The following is a 17,237-nucleotide window of genomic DNA, read 5'->3' as shown; positions in this document are numbered from 1 at the left end:
CACTAGAAATGGTCATGGTTGGCCAAAATTAACAGGGTAGTTTTGTGAAACTGAATAACAGAAGGAGATTGCAATATTTTGGATCGGTACTGGATATCCATGAATATTTGATAGTTTATTACTCAAAGTGAGTGTACAATAAGGAGTAGACCTCGGGATGAGGATAGATGTAAAAACATCAAAAGGAGGTACGAATTTCTTAATCATATGAAAGTCATGATCACAAACCAAAGAGCATATGCCAGTTATCATATATATGAAATTAAGTGTGGAAGTGTTCACCCCTTTTTGTAAAAAACAGGATTTTCTATGCTAGGACATTTTTTTCTTTTGGCTGCCAATGTGGCAACTATTCCATCTTAAGAATTTTTCTACCTGTCCCCACCACCCTCCAATTTTATAGACCCAGTTTTCTTTCTGTTTATACTACTAACATAACACACCTCCTCTAAGGTTATTTGAGTACCTAGAGCTCTTCTGGGTTTAGGGAAGGATGCATATTTCTGCCTTTTGGAATTTTTTGAAAGGTCCTTTAGATGAGTGCATTTTTTCCAATAAATATGTTTATTTAAATGAAAACTTAAATACAACTGAATTTTTGTTCATTTACAGTCTTTTTTTCCCATAAATAAAACCACACATCAGAAAAATCAGATTACTGTGGCAGAATCATGCAGCGATTTTTGGTTCAAAAAAATATGTTCTCTATATTTTATGATAACTTGCCTTATCTAATTTCAAATAAAATTTTAATTCACTTTTCCACTTCTTATTATATGTATTCCTGGCTGCAGATCTTTAAGTCAGATGGTTGAAAATAAAGAATAAGCTCTTAATACTAAATTTAAACTGTCTTCCTCACTTAGCAGTTTATATAAAATAATGCAGCTAAAACACTACACAAATGTTATTAGTTTAACTACTACAACTTTTTTCCAGAATGAGGGATTTCTTTGAAATATCTGAGATCTTAAGAAAATAATACTAACAAAACATAAGAATGCAATATATAAGGATCAAAAACTCAGAGTGCCCTTGCATTTTCAGCATTTAATTTTTGGTTCAAGCGAAAAGTTTGATGTGATGTGTTTTTAATTTGTGTTGCTTAAAATTCTACTTTTAGCTACTCAGCTCTGACTTCTATGTTAAGTCCAAATATTTTATTTTATTGTTCAATGATAAAAGGACCTATGAAACAGCCACTTGAAAGAAGACAGAAGCTAGATGGGCATCTGGTTTAATTTACAGCTCTTGTTCATTACCCTCATATGAAAATTTCAGAACACATGTGGCAAAGGCTTCTGAAAAGCAACCTTTAACCTGAACCTGAATTTAATATTCTAAAGTTATGAACTAAAGTTATTTAAAGTTAATAACTTTCTCTACAGATAGCTTTTTAATGTAGTAGTATTCTACTGTGTTAACTTTATGTACAGCTATCTTTTTAGTGTAATAGAACACTTTGGATACTAATTAGAAAAATATAATCACCCAGGGACTGAAAAAAAAAAGGAAGTTTTACCTGATTTGGCTCCCATCCAAATTCATTCTTTCTCCCTGAGTTATAGTCATCAGTATAAAAAATGAAAGCACAAAGGAAATCACGAGTCACTGTATTCTGGTAACAAACAGTTTAAGAGAAGAATTAGGGAAGAAAGAAGAATTCTTTTAAGAATTAGGAGAATTAGGAAGAAAAAGGAATGAAACCTACCCCAAATTCCTGGCTCCTTCCAGGCAAAGTAAGGGCAAAATGCCAGTGGTGTGGGTGGTCAGGGGTGCTCCCAGCCAGGTGCTCGGGCCAATATGTTCTATGGCATATTGTCCATCCCCCAAACTATATGACTTCCTCTAATGAAGATTTACATCCTAAAAAACCCAGTTAAATCCCCAATCCAAGTATTTAGTTATATAGAGATCAGTTAGATGGATGGGTAGATGGATGATAGAAAGAAAAAATGGACATTTATACATGCATACAAATATACATACATACACATGGACACGTGTGTTGTGTCAGTTTGTCAATTGGTGAATGGTAGCCTGCAAAGAGTATTATATTAAAAATAATTAATTAATTAACAGAAAAAAACTTCCCTGCTATCATTTAGCATTATATCTTAAATCCATTCTGTGTAAATATAGGTCTTAATATATGTTTATCTTTATATATCCATCTTACATACATTTCTGTGTAGATGTGTGTGTTTGTACAGTAAGATAGGCATATTTTTAGAATGAGTCAAATCCAATGAATTTTACATACTGAGGAAGAAAATACTACCCTATTTAATAATTTTTATTCATATTTGGAGTGAAAGAGTAAATGCAATCACAGGAGATTAAAAATTTTATTAGAATGTTGTTCGTAATCAAAATGTTGAATCATAAATATCTATGGTACTGCAACCCCATGACTATTTTCCTAAACAACCACAGCTCCTCACAATTCACCAAACATGATTACAACAGGCATCTTAAAGTCCTTACGTAATCCTACCACTCAGGCCACAGTTTATTCATTTAGAAATGAGAACTGGACACAGGTTGAATCAACTAATCTATCACCAGATTTTAGAGCTTCAAATTCACAGAGTCAACATCCAGTGGGCTTTCTTCTGCCATTTGAAATGCAAGTCGGTTTGTAGTGACAGAGAAGGAAGCCTATGTACGAAGAGAAGAAACAAGAACAAGGATTCTTCTGGGTCCATATTTCTTAGTCTCAGCTGCAACCCTGCACGTTCTCAAGTTTAGTTGTTTAACTCTTCCTTAGATTACATTAGGAAATAAATTCTTCCTTTCCCAAAATGCATTCAAGATGCATCTCTGTTATTTGCAATCAAAGAACAATAAAAGACAATGATATTTTCTGCTTGGAAACAATGTCTTTGCTATTTTCCCAGTGTAATTCTTGTTTATCCTCTAAATCTCTGCTGCAACCACCATTCATCTAGAAAATCTTTCCCAAACTGCTAGGTGTGGATTCATTTGCTTTTCTATGTACCAGATCCTGCACTGTTCCTAGAATTCCTACTACCACTCAGGATTGTGATTGCGTCTTCGTTTTTCTTTACCTCATTTAAATACATTAAAGTAGGGACCACGTTTATTACACCCACTCTTGTTTTTCAATGCATAACACACTACCAGAGACATAAAAGACAACAAACAATTGTTGAACAAAAGAAACAATAAAGGAAAGAAGAAGAAAAAAGTGTTTGGTTTCATATTTGTTTCCCTCCAATTCATGATTTTCTAATTTATCAATTAGAATTTTAACTCAAAGCATGGATTGCCAAACAACCGATAGATATATTACCATTATAATAAAGTCAACTTTCCAAGTAGAGATAAGTGAGATGTCAACTTTATACATGGCTGTTTGAAATACTATCTTTTTTTATAGGCGGTGCACCTGGAAAATGCTAGTAATAGAGCTCTATATAGTACAAACTGAGTTTTCATTTATTAAATCAACTGTCTCCAAACATTACCTATATGGATGAGAATGCAAATTTCCCTTGTCTGATACTCTATTTGTCCGAAAACCAAAACATAATTTATGCCTCCTAAGTGTTGGGGAGTTAACTCAAAAAAAATTGTATGCTTTGTTTTCCAAGAAGAAAAATGCTTTTTTTTTTAATTGAACAAAGCCCACTCAGTTCACACGAAACTAACAGTTGTTCTCGACACCCAGGAGGAGCTGCCCTTTCAGTGAACAGTTTGTCTTGATCTGAAGCCAAGGAAAACACTTGTACTTAAAAATCTTTGCCTCAAAAATTTCATATTTTTAGAACCTCTTGGGGGGTCTTTCAACAGTGTTTTGGTATACTATTTGACCAGTGTTTACGGTGATTCTTGGAAAATATCTTTATAAACAAAGGTCGTAAACGATGCTTCTCAGTGGGATAATCTAATAAAATGTCATGAGTTTCACAGTATTTTTAGACGTCACCTGCATTTCTACATACCTGTATGTAATAGCAATTTGATTTTATTCTTCTTTGGTTCACTGTTACTTACTCACAAAGCGTAATTAGACATTTACGTTTAGGCAAAGAATAATAGCCTGCTACGATTTTTCAGATGTAATATTCTGCATGAAACAAGCTGACGTGTGAGTTTAATGTAGATTACCTAGATTTATTCACACTTACCTAAAGAGTGAGCTTCTCCCTTTAGTTACCCTGGCACAAATTCTTATATATACATTTCTTGTCTCCTGCCAATTTCCATAGGGATACTATAAAAATGTTAATTCAGTCTACAAATCACATTAATATGTTTAGAAAAATTGAATTGTGTATGTCAATGTAATATAGGCCTGTGTGGCCTATTTGCACAGGATGGATTTAAGATATAATGCTAAAAGTATAGCAGGAGGGTATTTTTCTGTTTATTTATTCATTTGTCTTTTTTTTTTTTTTTCAATGTACTGCTTCCAGGCCACTGTTCAGCATCTGACAGATTAAGACTATTGTGCCTGGGTAACCACTTTTCCTTAGATTTTGAACTAAAACCTTCCTTAGCAAAACTTCACACTCCCATCAGCAGGATAAGAGTGGGAACCCCGGGTGCCTTGTACCACAGATGAACCATGTCCACAAACCTCCTTCCCTCACTCATAGCCTCTCCAATATCCCCTGCCAGAGACCATCAGAACTCTTCTCACTGAGCCCTCATGTGTGTCCATGACAGTCACCAGACTTCCAGGTCAAACTTAATTCATCAGATTCTAATCCACATATGACTGTTCCTTCATCCTTTTTTTGACTCTTTCAGTCCTCCCCAATTACTAAAACCCTTTCAGTGTGTCTCTGGAACTCAAGATCAAATCTCAGCAAAATTTCCTCTAAGCTCAAATTCTTCTCCAAGCCACCTATTTTCCTTAATGTTCCAGGGAAAACATTTATCGCCACTGAGGACACTGATTTTCTTGCAGCCCTCTCAAATGGTGGCTGTCTTCCTCTAAAGTCTTTACCACTGGGCACAAGAACTGGATAGGTGTCCCTTCCTACTCTCTCCAATCCCAGATTTTGAATTTCATGTATAAATTGCACCTTTTACCATCCCACTTTGTTTTATGATTTACTGTACAAACCCCAACTTTATACTTCAAAAACTGTGTATCTTGGCCCATTGCCATTCATTCCATTGTTACTCTTCTCATAAGTCTTAATGAACTCAAATTCATGGAATGATCCTTTGAGTGCCTTGAACTCCCATTTACTTGACCTTTTCCCCTCTTACCTTCTCTCTCTTGCCATCGCCACTCAATCGCAAGCAGGTGATCATTTCTTTGAACCTGTCATCACTAATAACTGCAATTGCTTCATAGTATCAACCTCAGCTAATGTACTAACAAATTCAGTCTTTTCAACTCACCATTTCATATGCCAAACACCAACTCCCAACATTCCTTTTTTCCTACAAGGACCTTCAATCTTTGAATATCACAAGGTTTTCACTATCTTCACCTCTATCTTGTCATTGCATCCTCATTTTTAATTAGTTGGTGAATCATTATAATTACTTCTTTGATTATACTGTTTCCTTTTCCCTATTCTGCTTTTGAGTCCTTGTGTGGCTAAATGATATCCCTGGTTAAATCCAACCCTCCATGCATTACATGGCTGAACCCACGCTGGTAAACATAGTGGAGAAAAGTAACATCGAGCAAAACAAAAAAAAATGAAAGCATGCCTCATAAATCATGCAGAATAATGTTAGTTTAAAAATATAGCCACTGGTCTGCAAAATTTCCAGGAAATCATAGAAGTTCTTAGTCCGTCCCCTCACTTTCTCTGCCAGCTGTTTCAGAGCGTCTCCTCTCAAGCCTCCACAATCCTCACCTTTGCTAATTCACCTGAGCGTTAGTCTGAGTTCTTCACAGCAACAGAACCAATAGCATGCAATTGTGGAGGCTGAGAAGTCCCACAGTCTGCAGTCAAAAAGGTGGAGACCCAGAAGGGCTGATGGTATTGTAGTCCTTGTCTGAGTCTGAGTCTGAAGGCAGGAGAGGACTATTGTCTCAGCTAGAAGACAGGCAGAGGCAGAGCATTCTTTCTTACTCAGGGTTTTATTCTACACAGGCCCTCAACGGATTAGATGAAGCCCACCCACATTGGGGAAGGCAATCTGCTTTATTCAGTCTACCAATTCAAATGTTAATCTCATCTAGAAACGCCCTCAATGACACATGCAGAAATAATATTTAACCAATTTCTGGGAACCCCGTGATCCAGTCAAGTTGACATATAAGATTAACAACCACACTTTGTTTCTTTCTTCAGGAGAAAACAAAACAAATAAAAAGAACCTCCATAAACTTCTACCGCAACATTCACTCACCAACCAGACTTGTGCCGGAAAACTCTGTCTTTATTTCTGTCGCAGTTGGATGCTACGTGTGCTGTAAACCAAGGTAAGCCCTTGCCATTGTACAGTAAATCATACCTACCCTTGCCTTCTGAAAGGCATCGCGTCAGCAATTTTCTCTGCTTTTCTTTCTTTCTCAGTCATGTCTTTTTCTCTCTAAAGTGGATCGTTCCTATACTCATTCAAGCACACACTTATTTCTCTCTTAAAACAAGAAAACAAAACTCCTTTAACTCCATTTCCACACCAGTATTTGAAATACCACTCATTTCTGTTCTTTAAAGCCAGAGTTGTTAATCACCACCTCCAGTTTCTTCCCTCCCATTCTCACTTAAATCTACTCTGATAAGAGTTCGCCCCTATTCCTCCATGGAGTGTGCTAAATCCAAGTTAGTGCTCAGTCCTTGCTCAGTTGTACCACTGGACACAACTGATCCCTCTGTTCCTGAAACACTTGCTCTACTCATCTTACAGGGTACCCCACCTGCCTGGCTTTCCTTCTACCTCACTTCTTATTCCTTAAATGAGCTGTGGGTGAAACTCAAAGTATGATTCTTCCTCAGGCAAATTGCTTTTCATGTGAACCTGCAAATCCAACATGTTTTTATGATTTTGAAATACAATGGCAGGACAGGCATGGAATAGACATTCCCATTCCAAAAGAAAGAAATAGGAAAGAAGAAAGAAGTCACAGATCCCAGCAAGTCCAAAACCCAATAGGGCAAATTCCATTAGAACCTAGAGGTTAAAAATAGTCCTCTTTGGCTTGACACCCTGCCCTCCAGGCCCACAGGAGCAGTGGTCCTGCCCCTGCACATTTACTGGACAGGGATTGGACTCCTAAGATTTTGGGAAGCCTGCACCTATGGCACCTCTGTGCCTGGGATCTGCCCCTGTGGTAGTTCTCTGCCTGGGCCTTGTAGCTCTCTGGGTTCCTGAGCTCATGGCTCTGCCAGGAACTGTGTGAAAATCAATGAGGCACTTGTTAAAAATGCAAATTCCAGTGGGTCTTTCAAAGACCTACTGAAGCAGACTCTTTGGGGACAGGGCATGACAATCTGTATCTTTCATAAGCAGTGACTCTTTTACTCCTAAACATTTGAAAAACACTGACCTGTAGATTTTCAGGACTGTGGAAGCTTCCTAAGCTTCGATATCTCACTCCAACATGTTTCTCCTACATTTTTTCCTTAGTTACCGGCAACTTTACTCTTTCAGGTGCTTGGGCCACCAGCCTCAGATTCATCCTTGGTTCTCCTCTTTCATTCTCTGTATATCCACAAGATAGCTCTTTATCTCCTCCTTGCACTCCCTCCAACTTTCCAAAACTCACCATCTCTTGCCTAAATTTTAGCAAAAGCCTTCTAAATTGTCTCTCCACTTTTTCTCTTGCCCCTTCACAGTTCTGTCCATGAAACCTGCCCAGAATCCTCAGCTGACCTCCCAATTCACTTACCAATGAAAATTGCTCATCACCACCTACGAAGCCTTATGCCTGACATCCACCCCTGCCCCCTGCTTTTCTCACTTACCTCACTCCAGCCATGCTGGCCTTCTCCCCTTGAACTTGTCAGGCTCTATTTTGCCTCTAGGTCTTCATCTCTGTGGTTTCCTCATTAAGACATCCTCCAAATATCTACACGGCTAGCTCCCTCATTTCCATCTGTCTCTACTCAAAAATTACCTTCTAAATATGCCCTTCTCTAGTCATCCCATTTAAAATGTTAACCCTCACCCCCACCTCTCCACAGTCCCATTCTTCCCTACTTACTTCCTCTCCTAAGCACCCATCACTATCTAACATACTCTATGTATTTTCCTACCCATTGCATTTCTTGTCTATCTACCCCACTGGGAATAAAGGCTCAGAAGAGTAGGAATTTTGCGTGTTTTGTTAGCTATTTTATCCCCATTATCTAAAAACACAGTAGAGGTAGTCAGTAGCTATTTGATGAATGACCTATTAAGTGAGCAAGTGAATAGCAGATGTTAACATAGTACCTGACTTTTGTTTGAGGAGGACACTGAAAAGAAAAGTAAGAGACTCATTTTATTCCCATGTTCTATATAGAAATCTATGACTCAAATAGCTTAGGAAGCTTCCACAGTTCTAAAAATCTACAGGTCAGTGTTTTTCAAATGTTTAGGAGTAAAAGAATCACTGATTATTAAAAATACAGATTGTCATGCCCTGTCCCCAAAGAGTCTGCTTCAGTAGGTCTTTGAAAGACCCACTGGAATTTGCATTTTTAACAAATGCCTCATTGATTTCAATACAGTTCTTTAAGAAACTGCTGTAGGTTCAGAAGTGATTCAAACTGAGTGACTTATGTAAATGCAGAGTGGAGAAAAAAATCTTCATTATAGTTAACATGCTGAGTTAAAGAAAATGGATCTGGTCTACATTTCTGGTATGCATTCTTCTCAGGAGAGAGTTTAAAGCAGAACAGCAATTTGCAAAACACACTACAAAAACTCAGTTTGTATTCATCCTCAGGGGACATGAAGATTTGGCCTTTAAAAGTAAGATCTATGCCAAAGCTTTCATAGAAAAGCAATTGTTTCTTTAAAACTTTTATTTATGAGCACTATGAAAAACTTCAACTCACTGGCTACAGAAAAGATTCCTTGGTTTCTGGTGCCTATGAAGAGCTAATTCTAGTCAGATGTGCAGCATTCCATTTATAGAGAATAATTCCTTTATCTTGGATCAATAAAGAACTGAGCTCATAACAGCCATCATAATTGTGTTCTTCTCATGGCTACCTGATTTCCCATGGACTTCTGCCTGTAGCAGATATTTTGTTGTATGTTTTGTTCTGAGGTAATTATCTAACTCTGATAGATGGCCCTGTAATAGATATTGTCTCATCAGCATTCAGAACTGTTCTCTAGCTTGAAAAGAAACAGAGTAAAGAAAAGACTTCTTAATTACACTCCATTTCCACTCATTAATTGACCTTTCTTTCAAATAACCATAAATCAACTAATGTGGTATACATTGCAGATAAATTAACAAATGTCCACATAACATAGTATGTCTATCAAGAAAAATTTATCCATTTGTAATCAGTTTTGTTTACCACCAGTATCTGAGGGTTAAATCCTAGTAATATTATAAATAGAAAAGTTATTATTTTTCTTATTATTTATAAATGTGTTAATCCAAGATAAATAATCTTTTCCTCCAAGATTCCAAAGTCAATATCCTGTTCTTCAATAGTTCTCTTAGCCTAGATCATTTCAAATACAAGAATGAGATTAAAGATAGACCAGGAGGGCCTTCTACTGTGTGTTTTTGTGGTTTAACCAGCTCTGACATTCTAAACTTAGCAGAAATGCAAGCTGAGACATAAACTAGTTTAATATTCACATTTTATTTCAAGAGAGACTTCTGGAACTCAACACAGAAGTAATCTGAGACTGAGTATCTTAAGTTACCAGATTCTTCCCCTCCAAAGATTTGAATCATAGGCTATTAGTTGCCAAATAATTGATTTTAACAAAATAAATAAAAATAAATACTTCTCCTGTTTCTTGGATTTAATAAAACTCCCACATGATAGGGACAAGAGAGAAGAAAATCAGTGGGTAGACTAAACTTGACCCCAATGAGATTCTCCATGCAGGTGCTTCTACCCTATTCTCCCTGCCTAGTCCAGGACTGAAGGTAGAGAGGTCAGTGAACTATCTCCTGTTGCCTTGGGGAGATAGTAAACCAGCAGAGAAACATCTCATTTGAACAAATCAACAAATCAAGACTATTTTTGTATCTATTACAGAAATTTAAATAGAATTTAAATTTAAAATTAATATGTTGTCATTATGTAAGTAATACCCTTATGTTCTTAGACATACATACTGAAATACTTAGTGATGACAATAGTATGTTATGATGTTTTTAAACATTTTAGCTAAAAGGTATTAGAATGAAATATGACAAAATGTGAATCATTGTTAACTTAGGTTTAAGGAGGTTTATTACACTCTGTTCTCTTCCTTCATATAGAAACCATATTAAAAGTGTAGGGGTAGAAAAGTTTTCCCTTCTACCCTTTTAAGTTCTTTTGGATGGTCTAATAATCAAAATGACATCAGACAAATTAACAGGAGAAAAACAAATTCTGTACATAGGGACACCCCATAAAAATGTGAGACCCAAAGGGCAGCCAAGTAATTGAGGCTTATTAACATCCTGAGCTAAGGAAAGGGTTAAGGATCTGGGGATACAAAGGAAGGCCAGGCACAGTAGGGCAGACAGATTTGGAAATCAATGGTTGCTCTACTGTGCACACACAGTTCTTGTTTCTAATGTAAACTTACGGATTTGAAGGAAAGGTAAAAGAACTTTGCCTGAATCTGCTGGGTTTTAATTGCCTTTAACTCAAAATAATTCTTATACCAAAGACATATTTTGGGCTGGTAAAATCTGCTTTCCTTCAAAAATATGAAAAAACAAAATAAAACCAGCCAGCAATATTTAGAACACAGTCTCTACTTCTATAGAAAAGTATTCTATTCCATGTAAACATCCCTATATGTACCTGGCCACTCTTTTGCTTTGAGTAAAATGATTTGGTGCCCTAACAAGTCCTGTGAAGAGGTAAATTTTTTATATTTCCAGAAGATGCTTACAATATATATTCCTTAGTTCTTAGTCATATCACATTTTACTTTCTCTATAGTGTATTAGAAGATCAATTTTTATCAAAAAATATATTGTTCTTTGATTCTTCTCATATTTTCATTTTCTCCCATCTTTAGCTCATTGGATAAATATCTAGTTTATTTAGCTCATGCCTCTAATCTTCTGAACTCTAATATCAGTGAACACAAGAAAATATTGTACCAATTTTATTTGAAATACACAACTTATTTACCTATAGAGCAATATAAAATTAACAGTCATATCTTTATGATGAAAATATACACATAAGAGTAGAAATAGTACAGGCTGTTGAATTAGAAAGAGAGCTCATTTATGTAGTTGTATTTTTATGAAGGATGTCATCATTCATATTCATCCAAATCCCTAATTAGCCAGTATTGTTTGGTACAGTTTTCAGATATTAAAAAATTGTGTGATTGTTTTCCAGAGTTAAAAAATTCAAGTGGAAAAAAAAAAAAAAAAAGACCAGGTCAAACTAATTACAAAAAGTCCTGGGTATACCTGCACATAGTTGACATTGTCTCCAAGGGGGAGCAAAATACCCGGCTCCCAAATTTGCTACTTTGGCATGTGAATTATTTTGAGCTGAAGGTGATCAACTCAAAGAACATTTACCTCTCCCTTGACTACCACAAAGAATTTAGATAGGGGGCTTGACTCACAAAGAGAGCTATTACCAGAGACAACTTTTTATCTGAAAGATCTATCTGTATGGCAGGACAAACATCTAATTACCAAACATCTGCTCTTCCTATTCTCCTGTGAATTGCCCTCTTTCCCTTTGAAGTCACAGGCTCTATCTCATTCCTTAGTTCAGGATGGTATATATGTCTTAACTGACCAACTTTTCCTTGGATCTCATTTTTTTTTTAAAGATTTTATTTATTTATTTGACAGAGATAGACAGCCAGCGAGAGAGGGAACACAAGCAGGGGGAGTGGGAGAGGAAGAAGCAGGTTCCTAGCAGAGGAGCCTGATGTGGGGCTCGATCCCAGAACCTGGGATCACGCCCTGAGCCAAAGGCAGACGTTTAATGACTGTGCCACTCAGGCTCCCCCTTGGATCTCATATTTTAATGGGATTCATATATATATATATATATAGAATTAAATTTGTTTTTCTCCTGTTAACCTGCCTTACGTCAATTTAATTAACAGTCCAGCCAAAATAATCCAGAAGGGTAGAGGAAAAATTTTTTCTTCCCTACACCTCAAAAGCCACATGTTTTTCTCTCATCCATACTTCACTCAATCATGTATACTTTTAGTGAGGGAATAAAGGAAACTCATTAGAAGTAAGAGCTCCAGAATAATTCAGAATTGTATTTGTCAAATACTTCTAGATTGGAGCTATCTTCCAAGAACTAAAAAATAAGATGAGCTGTTCAGCAGCACACACCATTTATGGCTTAAACAGGACCAATGACAGTATGATAGGCTCAGGATGAGAAGCCACTGAAGTCTCATATATGCCCCTCGAAGAGGGAAAAAGTTGCTTGTAGTGAATTGATAACCTTAAATATTTTATAGTTCAAGCCAAAGAACAACTTAAAAATCAATTTTAAAAAAAGGATTTTTTTTTCATACACTTTCTCATAAATATCTTAAAATACTGTGAAACTCTAATTTTTCCTCCACAGAGAAAGGAAACACCTGTCCCTATGGATAAAATAGTGTCTGATTCTCTCACTGTTTCTCTGAAAACCTGTCCAAAACATAAGTCAATTATATCCCAAATTTTCAATGGGAAAACAAATTTCTCTGAAGCTAAACAAGCAGGTTTTTTTTTTAATGTCATATATGCCAGTTTTAATGCATGCATTTAAAACATTTTAAGTGATTTTAAAATCAAATAGATTTTAAATTTCCACTCACCCATTCTTATCCATGCAAATATATCTTGCTCATAAGTACTTACAGTTTTATCCATCTGATCTTTCTGTCTGTATAAATAATTAAGGGTACAATGGGGAGATAAAATAAAATGAACAATCTTTATTCCCAATGTGGGTTATTGAACATTTCAAAGTATTATGTCCATCACATGCAGCTATAATTGATTATAATGGTGCTATTCACAGTTAACACTTTGCCACCACTTCCATGCTTCAAGAGGGTTATATCTCAGCTATAAACATTTGCTCTGTATTGAACTAGATGTTGAAGATGTCAGCCTTTGAGAAATCGTTTTTGAAATTGGAAAAAGAACAATCAAAAAAAAAAGAAAAAAGAACAATCATCCTAGACTTTTTTTCTTATAACATTTTATCTTTACCAAGTAACCAATATGTTTAAATAAAACAGTTTTTTAATTGTATGAGGAATTTTTAAAGCAAGATTTGGCTGTGACAGTACTGCATCAGGAAAAAGATGTGATACAAAAGCAGACATTACTTTTTCTGTGTGTTTTCTCAGGGTTAGTTCGCTATGCCATCCAAGCACAGATATACTCCTATCTGTCACAGTACCCCTAAAGCCATTTGATTCTTTCAGGTACCTTGTATCTAATTTGTTGAAAGAGCTTTTCTTATTAATTGCATATTGGCTTTCCATGTATACATGTTCAGCAAACATTTAATGTCTAGTATAGCTTTGACATGGGGGATAAGAGTTTAATAAAATACTACCCTTATTTGTTTGGGAGATGGATAAATAAACCAATATTTACAAAACAAACCTTAATGCCTAGAATGTGTGAAAGCCACAGTAAATGTTTGTTACACACACACCCCCCCACACACACTATATTATAGATAGAGATAGAGATAGAGATAGAGATAGAGATAGAGATAGAGATAGAGATAGAGACAGATATATAGATACGGTGCTCTGTAGAAGTAGTTGTTAAAGTCTGATTCAAATATCAAATAATAAGTAATTTTAAAGTTTTATAAAAGTTTTTGTAAAGTTCAGATGATTCAAAATGATCTATATTTAATCTCAGCAGTTTTTGATGCCGTTTCTAAGGTTAATCTATAAATCAAAGGTGGCAAAATCAAATGTTCTCAGGAACCACGTACATAACAGAAATATGTGATCTAAGACAAGGAAAAATCTGGAGCTGAGAGTGCTAGTGGAGAGCTTTCTGAATAAACCCGAAAACCTCTGTCCCATTAAAATTCATTTTTAATCTGAAAACTTTTAAAACTTCATTTATGCCAAACCAAAAAGGTCCACATGGCTTGTTTGGCCCAACTGCCTACACCAAGGCTTGAATATCTTTAAAGAACAATACAGTATGTTTTTAGATATTTTACATGAAATTTGTCCTCAATTTTAGTCTTCGTCCTTTTTTTTCAGTAGTTGTTATCTGCAATTTATTTATAGAGAACTATATCCATTTGCCAGTTTAAGCTGAACATTTATTTTTAATGTAAGTAATTGCTGAAGGAGTTAAAAAGGTGGTGTTAAAAAGTGAGATTTAACAGACATGCAGACATGGCCTCATTAATAATAGTAATTTACTGAAGTGTTCATGGTTGATGGTTCAGAAAATCAATTTAGTTAGTTCACTTAAATCCACCAGATTCTGGGACCTAAATAAAATTAACCATACTCAAAAGAAATTAATAGACAGCAATAAGAATACCTACTCTTTATTGGTCACCAAATAAAAAGCCAGGCGCTATAATAATTACTTTAAAAACAGTACTTCCATTTATTTTTGTGTGTGTGTGGTAAAACATAACAAAATTAGTTATCTTAACCACTTTTAAGAGTATACTTCAGTAATGTTAAATACATTCACATTGTGCATCCGATTTCCAAAACTAATTTCATTTGGCAGAACTGAAACTCTATCCACTCATTAAAAAACAACTCCCATTTTCCTCTTCCTCCACCCCCTGGCAACTATTATCCTATTTTTGTTTTTGTGAGTTTAACTCTTGTAGATACCTCAGGTCAACCTTAAAAATAAAATAGCCAGTTATTTTAATAGCAAATGAGTTTATTCAGGAATAACAGAGGCATTGCACTTCAAAACAAGCAAACCACGGGGAAACAAAGTCAAGTCCAAAGAGACAAAGGAAAGGTCAGCTTTAACTAGGTTTTAGGATGGTTGGGGAGGGTTGTCTTGAACAAAAGTTAATTGAAGAAGAATAAGAATTTGAGGTTTTGACAGTTTCTCATTAACTATAAGCTGTGGTTAGTGCATTGCTGTTGGGGTAGGGAAGGATCTTCCTTTTCATAAAAGCAAGAGATTAAAATTCCTAGGTGAAAAAATGTCTTCCCTTATCAAAACCATTCTTCTCTTCCTCCTTTCTCCTAGTTATATAAGCTGCAATGAGTGTATGGGCATAACTCTTCTTCCAGGGCTTCCAACTCCCATTTTAAAGAAGGTTACTTTATGCATTTTCACACTCATAAGTGAAATTATGAGTACTGAGTTATTCCACTTAGCACAATGTCCTCAAGATTCATCCATGTTGTTACATTTGGCAGGATTTTTTTCCTTTTCTTAAGGTTGAATAATATTCCATTGTGTGTGCCTATATCACATTAACCATTCATCTATTGATGGACACGAGTTGCTTATATTTTATGGCTATTGTGAATAACGCTGCTGTTGAAGGGCACCTCCCCCCCTTGTGTCTTTTTGGCATACAAATTTTGAGGCGGGAGCTTTTTCTTGTTTTGTTTTGTTTGAGACAAAACAGACATAGAAGAACCTCTGAAAACAGAGGAGGATTTAACCTTTAGTAAGGGAAATTTACATTTATAAAGAACATCTCCATTTGTAAGTGTGTCCCCCTCTCTGTACCAGTCGAGAAAGATGATTAAAGCAAAAAAAAAAAAAAAAAAGAGCAAGTAAACAAACAAAAATAAACAAACCCAAAATCTTAATGGAGAAGACTGGGCTTAAACCTGTTTAATAAATCTTTCTCTTGTTTAGCAGTTTTCCTGGTCACCTCTCTATAACTGGCCTCCTCACACCCTTCTGTTTTTAGTCTTTAGCTGAAGATGGTATTTAAGCCTGAATTCTGAATGAAAGTTACTTACCTTTCCTTGGGGCTCTCTCTTGTATGTATGAGGTATACATGTTAACAAACTTGGGTGTTTTTCTTTTATTAATCTGTCTGTGCTACAGGTGAGAATGAAGAAGGATAGAGAATATCTTTTTTTCTCCCCCACACTATGAACATGAGTCTACAAATATCTCTTTGAGATCCTGCTCTCAATTATTTTGGGTATATATGGAGGAATAGAATTGATGGATCATACAGTAATTCTATTTTGAATATTTTGAGAAGCTACCATAGTGTTTTCAGTAGCAGTTACATCTTTTACATTCCTCTCAACTTAATTTTAAAATAATGATGCCAGTCTGCTATCCTTATGTTAATAGTTGAGAGATTGAGGCACAGACAAATTAAAAAACAGCTTTCAACTTTAGTAAAGGACAGCTCCAGGATATGAAATGGGCTACTTATTAAGAATGGAGACACTGGGAGGTGCCTGGGTGGCTCAGTTGGTTAAATGTCTGACTTGAGTTGACTCATGGTCAACTTCATGACCAGGTCATGATTTCAGGATTGTGGGATTGAAACCTTCATCAGGCTCCATACCATGCAGCATGGAGCCTGCTTGGGCTTCTCTCTCTCCCTCTCCCTCTGTCCCCCTCCCCCCCTCTCATTCACGTGCCCTTGTGCACATGTTCTCTTTCTCTAAAAAGAAAAAAAGGAAAAAAATGGAGACACTGGATCTCATGCACACCTGAGTTCAAATCCCAGGTCAGCTCCTGAGGGCTAAGAACCTCTGGACACATTACAGAGGATCCTGAAGTCTCAGTTTGCTTAGTTATAAGTGAGAGTGACTACCTCATATGATGGTTATGAGTGGATTATATGAGACTGGTTATGAAATATATTTATATATAGGTTAGGAAAAACATGTTTTTGGTTTTTTTTTTACCTTTTCTAAGTTCTTAACTGAGATCCCTGTAACAAAAGACAGATCAACAAAAGAAAAGCATACAAATGTATTTAATACAAGTTTTATATGACACAGGAAACTTCATAAGGAAATGAAGATCCAAAGAAGCGGTTACACCCGAGTATTTTTGTGCTAGGTCTGATGAAGAGTAGAGAGTTGTGAGAAGATACGACAGGACAGAGGGTCTGAGGTGGTGCAGTGTCAAGGCCTCTTCCTTCAGATTCTGCTCTGTGTCCCTTAGGAGATAAGGAAGCTCCTTC

The sequence above is a fragment of the Ursus americanus genome, chromosome 4, assembly GCF_024610735.1.
Source record: "Ursus americanus isolate L20-20 chromosome 4, mUrsAme1.1.p, whole genome shotgun sequence".
In the NCBI taxonomy this organism is placed as follows: domain Eukaryota; kingdom Metazoa; phylum Chordata; class Mammalia; order Carnivora; family Ursidae; genus Ursus; species Ursus americanus.
Note: the sequence above shows the minus strand (reverse complement) of the source record.